This window comes from Podarcis bocagei (genome assembly GCF_964188305.1).
Source record: "Podarcis bocagei genome assembly, chromosome: 16".
NCBI lineage: Eukaryota > Metazoa > Chordata > Lepidosauria > Squamata > Lacertidae > Podarcis > Podarcis bocagei.
The window spans coordinates 30,238,036-30,251,849 of record NC_138142.1 but is presented as its reverse complement, the minus strand read 5'-3'; the positions used below and the strand labels follow the sequence as shown (position 1 = coordinate 30,251,849).

General features: G+C 48.7%; 1 protein-coding gene across 2 annotated transcripts in view; it reads left to right on the top strand.

The window, feature by feature from the left end:
• Window positions 1-1,416: 1,416 nt before the first annotated feature.
• Window positions 1,417-13,814, top strand: part of GAL3ST3 (galactose-3-O-sulfotransferase 3) — a 29,633-nt gene continuing 17,235 nt past the window's right edge. The window contains exon 1 of one of the 2 annotated variants that reach the window (XM_081174193.1): window positions 1,417-1,763. The gene's annotated coding sequence lies outside the window, so the exon portion shown is untranslated. Of the gene's footprint in view, window positions 1,764-1,850; window positions 2,516-13,814 lie in introns of those variants that run through there. The other variant, XM_081174195.1, reaches the window with a different exon arrangement.

Below are 13,814 nucleotides of genomic sequence, written 5' to 3'. Positions count from 1 at the left end.
AGAGGGCAGACTGAGGTTGGTGGGGCAAGCCCCCACTTGCCCCAATGGTTGAAGTGCACCCTGATGTGTGTTGGGGGTGCATTCCAAAGGGCAGGTACCAGCACACTAAAGGCCCTGGTTTAGTTGTAAGATGAACCTTAGGGACGCGGGTGGTGCTGTGGGTTAAACCACAGAGCCTAGGACTTGCCAATCAGAAGGTCAGCGGTTCGAATCCCCGCAACGGGATGAGCTCCCGTTGCTCAGTCCCAGCTCCTGCCAACCTAGCAGTTCAAAAGCACATCAAAGTGCAAGTAGATAAATAGGTACCGCTCCGGTGGGAAGGTAAACGGTGTTTCTGTGTGCTCCTCTGGTTCGCCAGAAGCGGCTTAGTCATGCTGGCCACATGACCCAGAAGCTGTACGCCAGCTCCCTCGGCCAATAAAGCAAGATGAGCGCCGCAAGCCCAGAGTCGGCCACGACTGGACCTAATAGTCAGGGGTCCCTTTACCTTAAGATGAACCTTGGGAGCATCTGGCTAAGAGTGTCTCTCCTGAAGATGCTCATGCCATGTGGAAAGTGCACCAGAGTTCTGGTAAATGATGCTGTTTCGCTCTCAGGTTGTATGCATAGGCTTGTAAGCTGAACTTTGCTTCTCAGTAAGGGGGTAAAACAAGTCCTGCTTCATCAAACCAAGGTGGGACTGGTAGCCCCCTGCCCCAGCCCTATACCCAGCATGTCCCAGGCAGAGAAAGACCTTTCCCCATTGCCTGCCTTCTGGATCCTTTTCAGTGGGGATGCCAGAGATGTTGTAGCCCACAAGCTTGACACAAGTCAACAGTGTGATGCAGCAGCAAAAAAAGCTAATGCTATTTTAGGATGCATCAACAGAAGTAGAGCGTCCGAGTGAAGCCCTCTTGCCTTTCCTTGCCTTGGCTTCTCCCATTTCGGCACTGGAACCAGTCGCCGGGCGAAATGGAATGGAGGAGACCTAACTGGGCACCGGTGAGCCGAGCTCTTCCTCTGAAGATGGGGAATCATGCACGCCCTCACGTGTCCACACAAAGAGGAAAAGGCGCAGAAGCGCGCGCGCGCGGAACCTAACGCCCAGCAAAGGCCAAGAGACTGCCGGGGGTGGTGGTGGCATTCGCACGTAAGACGTAACCCTGGGTTGTAGCCCACGTTAGCCAAACTCCCGATTGGGCACCCATCGACTCACCTCGGTCCAGCCATCCCAACGGCTCTGCTGCGAGCACAACTCGGTTGGATACAACCCGCGGCGCAGCAGCAGGCACGTCCACGCGTGCCAAGCGCAACACGCGCCTTCGCGGAGCGCGCGCACGTGCAGGATCTTCGCCTAGGGAAACCGACCCCCCCCATCCACACACTCCACCCGGCGACACGTGCCAGGGTGTGTGTGTGTGTATGTGTGTGTGTGTGTATACTGTATAGAGCCGCATCGCCCGCACGCGCCCTCTGGCTGGTCTGCTGCCGCCGCCGCCGCGTCCTCCTCTCCCCGCGCCTCCGCCGCCGTCGGGGGAGCGAGCGCCCGTCCTCCGCCTCCCCAAGACACATCATGGCGCTGCGCCGGGACGCCGCCGGCTCGTAGACTGCGCGCAACGCGCCCTCTGCCCGGCTCCCAGGAAGGGCTGCTGCTGCTGCTGCTGGCTTGGCCGCTGCTCCGGGCCGGGCGATGCGGCGCTGGGGGACGAGCCCCCCCGAGGCATTCCCCAAGGCGGAGCGCCGGAGCGGGAGCCGCGGCGACGCGGGCGCCGGGAGGGGGACAGGTGCGTCGGGAACGGGGGGTGTCCTCCAGTCGGGGGGCGGGTGGAGAAGCTGGCTTTTCCGTGGGGAGGGGGGCACCATATCCGGCCCCCGCCGTCCTGGAACCCTTTCCCCTCTTCCAGCCAGCCATTGCACAGGGTCTTTTCTTGATGCAAGGATTTTCCCTTTTCCCTTTTCCTTCTCCCTCCTCCTTTTTGGCGTTGTTCCTATTGGGATGGGGGGGCCGAGGGCATGGCGCTCTCCTCCTTTCTTTCTGCACGCATCCCAATGCGTTTCCATTGGCGTGGCTCAACGTGAGAACAGGGTGACCCGGGCAGAAAGCCAAGGTGGTGTGAGAATCTTTCCCTCCGAGGGGAAAGCTCCAGGGAGTGGGGGGGGGGGAGAAGGGGACCGAAAGGAGGACCTCTCCTTCCTTTCTAGAAAAAATAGCCAAATACTTTAAATGCCATCTGGTCCTTTGGAGAGGAAGGTGACTTCCTCTCGAGTAAGCATGCTTGAGATGGGCGCTGTGGATTTCATTTGCTTGATTTGGTTTTTACATTTTTTATAAAAACTATTTTAGCCTGATTGCTTCCTAGCTGTAAAGCTGTTCGGAAGGGCAACGACGGTTGCAAAATAAGTTAGGAGCGAGAGATTTGTGAATCGAATTCCCTGGGGTTGAGAGGCGGTTCGGGGGAGGGGACACATTTTTAGGATTCTGTTTCTCAACGCACAAACCTGCGCAGAGGCTTCCCTGTCGCCCCGAGAGGCAGAGGTGAGTTGGTGGATTTGGGGTGGACCATGAAGGATGGCGGAGGGGGAGACGCGGGGAAGGGGGGGGGGGGAGAACCTGCTCTGTAGGGCCCGATCCACCGGGGAACGTGCCTCATTCGACTGGACAGGAGCTGCAGTGAGGCTGGTCGGAGGGGGGGGGGGATTCGGATGCATGGGCCCAAGTGAATTGGTGGTTTTTGTGTGTGCAAATGGTAACATCACTACCCTTAGCGTGGTGGGTGGAAAAGAACCCAAAACTGTGAACCCAGATAAGTCACTGCTGACTCCTGGGGAGGGAAGGGAGGGAGTGTTAGCTGACTACCCCAATTCCCAGTCTGTGCACCGGATACATCCTCTTAAATTTGCTGTAGGAGCAGTGGCATAGCGTGGGGGGTGCAGGGGGGGCTGGCCGCACCGGGCGCAACATCCGGGGGTTAGGGTTAGGGGGCGCAAATCCATGGGTTAGGGGGCGCAAATCCACGGGTTAGGGGGCGCAAATTACTTGCCTTGCCCCGGGTGCTGACAACCCACGCTACGCCACTGTGTAGGAGTCAGGACACTGAATGCCATTGCATTTACTTTTTTATTTAAAAGGGTGGGCGTTTCAGAGTTGGAGTTAATAACTCTTTGGCACAGAACGATCTGAGACATAAATTGCTTGTAGCTGCCAGAATGGAAGTGGCTGTACCACACTGGAGAAATCTGAGAAACCTCTGTGTCAAATCATGAGTATACAGGGGCTTCTCAAGAGAAATCCAGCCTAGCAATGGGAGGGGGGGTGTTGCGTGTGTGTGTGGGGGAAATCTAGGGGAGAAATTCAGCCTTAGAGATTCCCAGGCCTTTGGTTTCAGTGTGTTACTCTTGTTAATACAAGGGATAAAGCCCTCTGTCCACCTGCTGCCCAGTTTTGAAGTGGCTCTCTGGTCTCAGCTGCATTTCCTGATGGATGAGAGATTTCCTCTTGCTGTGCTAGCTCTGGCTTACTTCTTTCCTTCCGTATACTTGTCTATAAGTAACACTACAATTGTTCCATTTTGTTAATTGCTGGTGGTCATTAAAAAATATATATATTTATCTATGAAAGGCACTAGCGGCCCTCCAGATTTAGCTGGACTCCCAGCCCCCATCACCCCTAACCATTCTATAGGAAACACAAATCCTGTGAAAAGGTGGATTCAAGTGAAACATTAAGAAATGCTTTCTAAATTTTGTCTCTGTGTGCGTGTGCGTGTGCGCGCGCTCTGAGGCACTATGTCACTGAATACCAAGGTGTGTTCATACAGTTGCTGTTCTGGACATTCTGCCCAGTTCAGGTTGTGCAGTTGAAGTGGATTTGGTGCTGTTAGTCCACCTCCCATAGGACTTTTTGCAGTAAGGAAGGTGATGGGAAAACACAGTGGCCTGGCTCAGTATATGGCAGCCTCTTAGGTTCCTAGTTAAATTAGCCCTTTGTGAAGAACAATGAGGACTGGAATCTTCAGCTTGCTTTTAGGAAAAGGAGTGTGCATGATTTGCACATTGGAGACCCCAATTCAGTCCCTAGCATCTTTGAGTTGGGCTGGGAGAGACTCCTGCCTAGAAACCTGGAGACCTACTTCCAGTTGGTGTAGAGACAGTACTGACCTAGATGGACCAAGCATCTGACGATCTAGGGCATCTTCCTGTGCCCCTATCATTATATCATTATATCAGAATAAGGCAGGAACTTCCTGTGCCTTCACATTCACAAGCTTTATCCTTTATCCCCACCCCAATTGCACCACATAATCCCAGAGGCAAAAGGGACTTCATTTGGGTCAGTTGCTCCTCTTTGCCAGAGGCAGATTAATATTCCCCGCAGCCGGATTAATATTTCTAGTGGCTGGATTATTATTTCAGGCTGACTGGGAAGTGCTTCCTTGTTGTGTGTGATGATACCAAGTCTTTTGATGCTCAGGTGGCGCCCCTGCCGCCTGAATTCTTCCAGGTTTCCCCAACTGGCTTGTGTAGCTACTGATTCCCCTTGGACGCTTGGATTCTAACTTTACTATGTTGTGGGCAGGTTTGTCTGATGTGGCTTGGACGTGCCTGATACTGGGACATAGGAAGCTGCCTTCTGCTGAGTCAGACCAACCATCTATCTCAGTCTTGTCTACTGGCAGCAGCTCTCCAAAGTTTCAAGCAGCAGGGCGTCTTGAATCTGGGACCTTTCGCATGCAGAGCCACTGCTCTTTCATTGAGCTGCAAACTATCCCCTGCAGGCCACACCTGCACTTAGCCCATTCTTTACTGGAATTTTAGGGTTTTTAACACCCTTCCCGCCTCCTCCATCTGCCTTGGGGAGTATAAATTGACATTGCAGATGAGCAGCCTGCCCAAGGCTTAATCTGATGCATGCCTTAGACATAGCACCTTTTTCCAAACGTGGGGATGTCTGGAGGAAGGGATCCTGGAAAGAGATTGGGTTGTGGTCAACTTAAGCCCTACTCAGAGAGCAGACTCTTTGAAATCAGTGAACTGCAGTCAGCTGTGGCCATTCAGTGCAATGGTTGGGGCTGATGGGAGCTGTGGTGCAAAACATCCAGTTGGCAAAGACTGTCCTGTTGTGTCAAGCCCAGATGCAGACTGTGGTAGGTTCTGGAATGGCCAGACGAATGATAGGATTTATGTCTTTTGGGGGACTGGGCATGGAGGCAGAATTTAATGCCTTCAACAAGGCTTATCTGGCTAGTAATCCAATTAGCAACACTGGCCTTCAGATCACCCTGTTCGCTGTTGAAACCATGCCTTCACAGCATTCTTAGTTTTTGATTTGTGTTTCAACCTAGGAAGGTACAAAGCATCTTCTATGCTCTGTGTGCGTCCATGATCTGCCAGCTTTGTCTTCTCTGACCAGGGATTATACTTTTCTTTAGGACAGGCAGTGGTACAGACTTGAAACCATACAGGACAAGTGTCTCTTGTTTTTGCTGTGGCCCTGTATCCTTTAACAACCACAGAGCAGGCAATAATTCAATGGGTGCTGCCACATCTTGCTGGCATGGGCATAAAACAGATGAAAGCTATACCTATGAGTTTCTGCCTGTCACACAGATGTGAAATTCATGGGGGTCTTAACAGGAAGAAACAGTTGGCAACCCTACTTTCTTGTGGGTTTTACTGGTATGCTTCAGCTGAGAGACTCAAGTTTGGATTCGTAGGAACATAGGAGAGAAGTTGTCTGCTCCCAGTGGCTCTTTGGGATCTCAGACAGAGAAAGGTCCTTCCCATCATCTGCTACCTGATCCCCTTAACTGGAGATGTTGCAGATTGAACCTAGTGCCTTCTTGGTGCAGCACACATCCTCTAGTGTGAAAGAGCTCTTGCGCTGAATTCAGCTTAGTTGTACTCAGAGCAGCCCTATTGAAAATAATGGACCTAATTTAATAATGCTCATTGATTTCAATGTGTCTACTCTGAGCAGGATTAACATTGGTTACAACCTGCGGTTTTTTTCATGCAAGACTCTCAGGGCTCCTCCAGACTCTGTATTTTGCAGGGGGGATCAGGTGTGTAGTAGAAATTTAGGTTTGCCCTAGTTCAACAAATCCACTTCAAGAAAAAATGAGCAGACTTTTTGCAGTTAGGAAAAGCGCAGGATGAACAATAGCTTAATAGGAAGACATATAAACACCCCGCAAGCAATTTAGAATTCATTCAGGATGGATGTTTATTGTCATTTAACCTCTCTGCAAAGAAATTGGTGCAAATGCTCTAAAAAGGTTTAACACTGGGCACTCCCAAGTGATGTATTTGTTGAGCATTCATCCTGATTTGTTTGCAAAGAGGTTAGATGACATTGCATCAAAGCAAATATTAACCCACACTTTTTGGTGTGTGTGTTCTGTCACTTTCCTTATCACGAAAAGCCTGATTTTGGGGGGGGAGTGGGTTTGTTGTGCAGGACCGCCTAGGTAGCTATAATTATGCAACCTGAATTTTCTGGTATGTGGTTGAATCTGAACATGGCAATAGTCTATCATATCTCCTCTCAGTCTCCTCTTTGCCAGGCTAAACATACCCAATTCCTCCAACTGTTCCTTATAAGGCTTAGTTTCCAGACCCTTGATCATCTTGGTCGCCCTCCTCTGCACACATCCAGCTTGGCAACATCCTTCTTAAATTGTGGTGCCCAGAAGTGGACACAGTCTTCCAGCTGTGGTTTGACCAAGGCAGAACAGAGCAAGACTTTTACCTTCCTTGACTGGGACACTATATTTCTTTTGATGCAGCCTAGGATAGTATTAGCTGTTTTTGCTGCTGCATCACACTGTTGACTCATGTTAATCATGTGACCTACTAAGACCCCCAGATCCTTTCCACATGTACTACTGGCAAGCCAGGTGTCCCCATCTTATGTTTGTGCATCTGGTTATTCCTGCCTAAGTGTAAAACCTTACATTTGTCCATGTTGAAATGTTTTGGCCCAGTTCTCCAATCTGTTAAGGTCATCTTGAATCCCAATTCTGTCTTCAGTGGCATTGGCTACCCCTCTCCGTTTGGTGTCTTTTGCAAATTTGATTAGCGTTCCTTCAATACCTTCCTCAAAGGTCATTTACAAAGATGTGGAACAAAAACAGGCTCAGGACATAATCCTTTGGCACTCTAGTTGTCCCTTTTTTCCAGGATAGCGAGGAACTGTTAGTCAGCATTTTTGGGGCTTGGTCAGTCAACCAGCTACAAATCCACCTAACAGTTACCTCATGCAACCTACATTTTACTAGCTTCTCTGCAAGAATATATCGGGGGACTTTGTCAAAAGCCTTACTGAAATCAAGATACACTATGTCCACAACATTCCCCTGATCTACCTTTAACTTGTTTATTAGCGATATGAAGCTCTTTCTGAATGAGTCTCAAGCCAACATTCATGCCCCCCGCCTAGCTGATTTCCGCTGCCCTCTGCTCCTATATGCCGACGATGCAGCGATCCTTTCCTACTCTAGAGTCGGTTTATGCAGAGCCCTAAAGACTTTTGCGGCTTATTGCAAACTCAACCATCTGACAATTAATCATGAGAAATCTAAAGTCCTGGTCTTTACCAGGTCTCGGAAAACTTACAGCTGGAAGTTGGATGGAGTCCAATTAGAACAGGTTTTCAAATTTAAATACCTGGGAGTCTTTTTTCACTACAACCTAAGCTGGAAGCCACAGATACAGTATTTACTAAACAAAGGGAGAACAATACTTTATACTCTACTCCAAGCTTGTAACTCTGTCAAAAGAAGAAATGAGATTTGTCTGGCATAACTTGTTTTTGAGAAACCCATGCTGGGCCTTAGTAATCACAGCATCCTTTTCTAAGTGCTCACAGACTGACTGTTGAATTATCTGTTCTAGGACCTTCCCTGGTATCGATGTCAAGCTCACCAGTTGGTAGTTACCTAGGTCTTCTTCTCCCCCCTTTTTGAAGATGGGAAGAACATTTGCCCGCCTACAGTCTGCAGGGACCTCACCTGTTCTCCAAGAATTCTCAAAGATTAGAGACAGAGACTCTGAGATTACATCCTCAAGCTCCTTTACTACCCTGGGGTGCAGCTTATCAGGCCCTGGAGATTTGAATGCATTTAAAGTTCCCTTGCCACTTACTTTCCCATCTTGTGTTGCAGTTTCCTCTTTGCATTATTTATTCTATTATCTCCAGGCTGGGGATTGCTTTCCTTTTGGGTGAAGACAGAGGCATAGTAGGTGTTGAGCAGTTCCGCATTCTCTCTGTCACCCAATAGCATTTCTCCATGCAAGGGACTTGCTTGTTCTTCTTGCTTCGAACATAGCCGAAGAAACCTTTATTATCATTTTTAACCTCTCTGGCAAGCCGGAGCTTATTCTGAGTTTTGGCCCGCCTGACCTTCTTCCTGCTACTCGTGTATACTCTTCCTTCGTGATTTTTCCTTCCTTTCATTCCATTCCATGGCTGAGATATAAATAACACCCTCGGCAGTGGAGTCAGGCTTTAGTGTGTTTGAGGTGGGTGTACATGGCATTGTTAGTTAAACGATTAAGGCACCAACCTCAAGAAGGCCCCGTGCTGTGCCCCAGCCTGATTACTTTCCTGGGGGTGTCTTTTAAGAGTTGAGCACTTTTTATTTTTTGCAGTTTACAGTGGTACCTCGGGTTAAGTACTTAATTCGTTACGGAGGTCTGTTCTTAACCTGAAACTGTTCTTAACCTGAAGCACCGCTTTAGCTAATGGGGCCTCCTGCTGCTGCCGCGCCGCCAGAGCCCGATTTCTGTTCTTATCCTGAAGCAAAGTTCTTAACCTGAAGCACTATTTCTGGGTCAACAGAGTCTGTAACCTGAAGCGTATGTAACCAAGGTACCACTGTATTTTCATCCCTGCTATCAAACTTTTTTTTTTAAAGACAACTGATTCCTTCAGCTTAATGGATGTTCTGCAGGAGTCCAGCACCTTTAATTAGCACTTCAAAATGCCAGAAACACAATGACAGGTATATTTAAAGGCCTAGTCAGGAAGTCATCTTCAGATTTGGGGTTGAGCTGGAGCCAACAGCACTGCCGCTGACTCCTTTGCATGCAAAATACCTCTTCGGCCCCCTCCCCTCTTCCCAGCCTGAGTATTTTGGCAGAGTTCTCCCTGGCTATGCACCTCCTCAGTTGTTCAGCCCTTCTCTCTTTTGCGTCTCTGACTGTGCTTGGAGGTGGGGAGGAGAGCAATCAAGCATTATTATTTTCTTTTAGAAATAATAATTGTTGTCTTTTGGGGAGAAGGGCAAAACAAAGGAAGCCACAGCAGAACCAACGGAAGCAAAACGTAAAGAGAACAAAGGACCAAACTGTGGCAGGTTGTGGTGTTGCACTTTCCAAAGAACGTAGACATATTGGACCAGGTTCAGAGGAGGACAGTGAATGCGGAGATGGGCATGGAAAGGCCGTCCCTTGAGGGAGGTGTGAAGGAGCCGGGTGTGTTCAGCATGCTGAACGGAAGGCAGAGAGGGGGACAGGATAGCCCTCCTCAGATACCCAAAGGGCTGCCCCATCAATGATGACAAAGGCATGTTCCTTGATGTTGGTCCAAAGGGTAGGTCTGCATCTTGTGTTCCAGGAGAAATGTCCATTGCCAGTGGAGCCGATGGCCTAGAGAGCTAGGAGGGCAGGTGGGCTCCTCTTTGCCGGAGGACTTCAAACTATTCTAGCTTTGGGTCACCTGCCATTAGCAGGGGAACGCGATGGATCAGGGGCAGTGTTCGAAATTAGCCAGGCGCATTTTGCACCTGGCTTTCGGCCACTCGCAGCCTAGTGATGATGCCTGGGCACCAGGATGGCACCTGACGTCTCTGCCACCTGGGGGTTATTGGATTTAGACTGTTTTCACACACTAGTACCCAATCCTGTAGAATTCTATCAGTTATATTTTATCTGCACAATCGGAATGAATTTCGGGAACCCAAATGCTTTTTCTGTGCAGCCAGAGCAGGAGCAGTCGCCATTAAGAAAAAGAGGTCGGAAGAGGCCAATATATATGTGGACTGTCCTTGGATCAAGGGACTTTTCTTCTTTAAGTTCTCAAAGTTCTTAACTGAGGCTCAAGGCTGTCCTCTGAACTAGCCAGATGTTTAAATGAGAATCAATCACAGTCAGTCCATCATTTGACAAATTAGACTTTAGAGCCTCCTTGCCCCAAAATGGCAACTAGACATTCCGTTTTTGAGTTCAAGTTCAAGTTCAAGTAGTTTATTACAGTCATAGACCAGCATAAGCAAAACATCTAAATAAATAGTATAACAGTATTAATTAAATAGGAGCAAGAACCAAACGTAGATTTAAACATATACATAGAATACTTAATTAAGCCTAGATAATGGGTGAGTAAAAATTTAGAAGAAAAATTAAAAGATTGGTTAACACAGCTATATGGGGTGGGTTTCAGAAGTGCGGATCTAACAATATGGGCCTTCAGTTTAGGATTGAATTGCAGCATAGACCATTCTTTGTCGAGTATCTATCATGGCAGCGCAAAATATGGCGACTAAATATGTGACTTCTGGGCTCTTGTCCTGTTGTAATAGGGATATGTTGTGTTGTTCTGAACGCCCAGGAAACTTATATAAGATGGGTTGGATAAACCTAGTTGGTTTTTGTGATTGCAACCTTGGTTTAAGGAGTCATTTGGCAACTATCTTAGATATCGGAGTTTTGAACACTGATCAGGGGTCTGTTTCTGTTTGAGCGGCCCATTACATTGAACGCCCATCGCCACCCTGTTGCCCCTCCAGAGTTTTAGTCCAAAGCAGCTGGAGGGCACCAAGTTGGCATTGCCTTGAGTGTAATAATGTCTTGGGGGCCGCATGCTGGTGGTGGGAAGGGCCAGGTCCAGAAGTGAACAGGGACACTTGTTCCTTCACTCTCTGGTTTCTTTATATCAGTTGCTGGGCATTGCAAGTGGGGAGGAAAGGTCTCTTGCATTCGGGACCTGCCTTGAGGCATCTTGTTGGCCACTGTGAGAAGACTGTGATGGGCCATTGGCCTGATCCAGCAGCTGTGCTCTGCTTAATCTTCTTAGGTTCTCTCCATGGCCTTCTTTGGACAGTTCTCTCCTTCTTGCCCTTCCTACGTCAGCCTGGCCAATGCTCAGGAGTTAAGTTGTGGGTGAACATATCAGACAGCGATTCTTCAAACAGCTCTTATTTATTCACAGGCCAGAACAGAACTGAACTGAAGGGTTCAGCCAGCCTGCTTATATAGAGCTCCACTAGAACGCAACAGTAACCACTTTCTGTAACTATCCAATCACTGAACGTCACTTTCAATCCCTTATTTGCATATGTGGACCTGAGTGAAAACTATCTACAGTATCCCCCTGCTGGCCCAGGGTGAGAACTTCAGTACATAACACCAGGGATGATGGGAGTTGTACTGTGGCAACATCTGAGTGGCCACAGGTTTCCCCTATCATAATATGGCAAAGTTGCAATGGGGGGTTGGGTGGGGCTTTCTGAAATCCAGTTCTCTTCTCCCCTCAGGACAAGGATGGTCCTCAGTGAGCCCTAAGGTGGCATTTGAGATGGAGGGGAGCCCAACTCAGGTGGGCCAGAGGTTTCCTCACCACCGATGGAAAACATAGCAAGATTTCACATCTTCCGCTGGGTTTAGCCCCAGCTGGCCTGACATTTGCTATAAGAGAACGGATTGAGAGGGGTGGAGTGAGAACGAAGGACAACCATGCAGGGGTGCATGACGGCACGTGAGTTTGGGGTAGGGCAGTGGCGTAGCATGGGGGGTGCAGGGGGTGCCGGCCGCACCGGGCGCAACATCTGGGGGTTAGGGTTAGGGGGCGCAAATCCATGGGTTAGGGGGCGCAAATCCACGGGTTAGGGGGCACAAATTACTTGCCTTGTCCCGGGTGCTGACAACCCACGCTACGCCACTGGGGTAAGGAGAGAGCGAGAGCTGTACCTGACTGCAGCCCTCTGGGATCCTACTTTTTATGGTATTCCCTGAAGCAAACGCAACAGCCATACAAAGCCTGGATGAGCCTAAAGAGATAGTATTATTATGTGCCCCAGAGAGTGGCTCTGGAATCTGTCCGCCCCCCCCCCCAGTGCTTCAGTCTAAGTTCTGGTTAAAGGAGTGCCCCTGACCATGTCAAGAGTGCTTTTTTGCCTTCTTGCTGGAGAAAAGGCTCCCAAGTCACCCTGAGCTCTGAAACCTTTCCTTTCCCTGCTACGAGAAGGTCAGGTCTTCATTGCCGCCCTCTTAATTGTGGCTTGCGGGGATCCATGCATGTTGTTTGAATGAAGTAAGCAAAAAACAGTCGCTATAGAATGAAGGCAGATAAATTACAGACACCATCCAGTAGCCAAACCATAGTGGCACCTCCGGATGCTGCACCCCCCTGCAATCCCTACACAGATCTAGCTGGCACAGGGCACAAAACCACAGCTCGCCCCTATACACGAAGCCAAGCCAGAGCACAACTAAGTGCAGTACAGCCATCTTCTCAGAAAAAACTCTTCACAAGCTCAAGAGGTCAAGACACGAAAGCTTTAGCAACTAATCCACACCTAATGACCCTCCTAAGTGGTACTCAGAATATCACTCAAGAAATCACTCAAGATATCCCTCAAGTAATTAATGAACAAAAGAAGAAAAGACACACTAACCTGGGAACTTCCTCTCTGCCCAGAACGTTGGAGGCTATACACCACACCCCCTCAACAGTATTTATAGGAACTCAAACACTGAGATCCTGCTCTGTTCCAGTAACAAGAAGCCGAAAGCACCAGCCTGAAGATGACGAGTGAGACCTCGTCGAAACGTCGCCTAGACACCCCAACTCTTACACGGGAAGACACCCGAAGACACCAAAACCTGCATTCCTGTACCCGTGAAAATCTACGAAAGCATATATATATATATATATATATATATATATATATATATATTCATATATTCATTTCCTGTGAGAAGCGGTTCAAGGGGGCAAAGCGGGTTCTAAAGATAGATAATTCATTCTTGTTCCCAAGAGCTGGGAGCATGCAGAAGAAGGAAAGGGTACAGCAAAATCTCAGTGCTCTGTCGACATCCCAAATCCTCTCTGTTCCCAGGGGGCTGGAGAGGGGAATTGTCTTCGTTTTGGAAAATTGCAACGCTACAGACTCACAATTACGTAGGATAGGTCCTGTTTCCTTGGCAGGGGTCAGCATTGTTTCAACAGCAACTGGACGGGTTGCAGCATTTTGCTGGCAGGAAGAAGATCTGACAGGCAAAGCTGTACCTGTGGGATTTCTGCCTGCCCTACATTTTATATTTTTAAGGGGGAGGGAGAGCTCAAAGCAATTTACAGCTGACATTGAAAGATCAAGTGAAACAATCCAGAATGAAACATGACTGAAGAAAGTCAAATATGAAGTCAACATTCAAAGCAACATAATTAACAGGAAGCTAGAATATTGTCTTAAAGGTTTCAAAAGAAAGCGTTGTAATGGAGGTCAGCTACAGAATGCACATTTATCGCAGCAAAGTTAACCGGGGGGGGGGGGGGGAGAGCCTTTAAACCTTTGAAGAGAAAGCAAATATAACATGCACATTTAAAACAGCATAATTAGCAAGAGAATAAAACATTATCGTAAGCATAGAACATATCTGCTGCTGTTGTTGCCAGTCCTGCCAATGGTAGTTCATGGTAGCTGGTGGCTGTGGAAGCCTAGACTCAGTGATCTGGGTCTCTGACCTCTTCAGCAGCCTCCGTTTCTGTAGCTCCGTCATGGCAGGGAGCAAGTCCTCCAGGATTCACAGCCAAGTGAAAGAAGTATTGAATATTG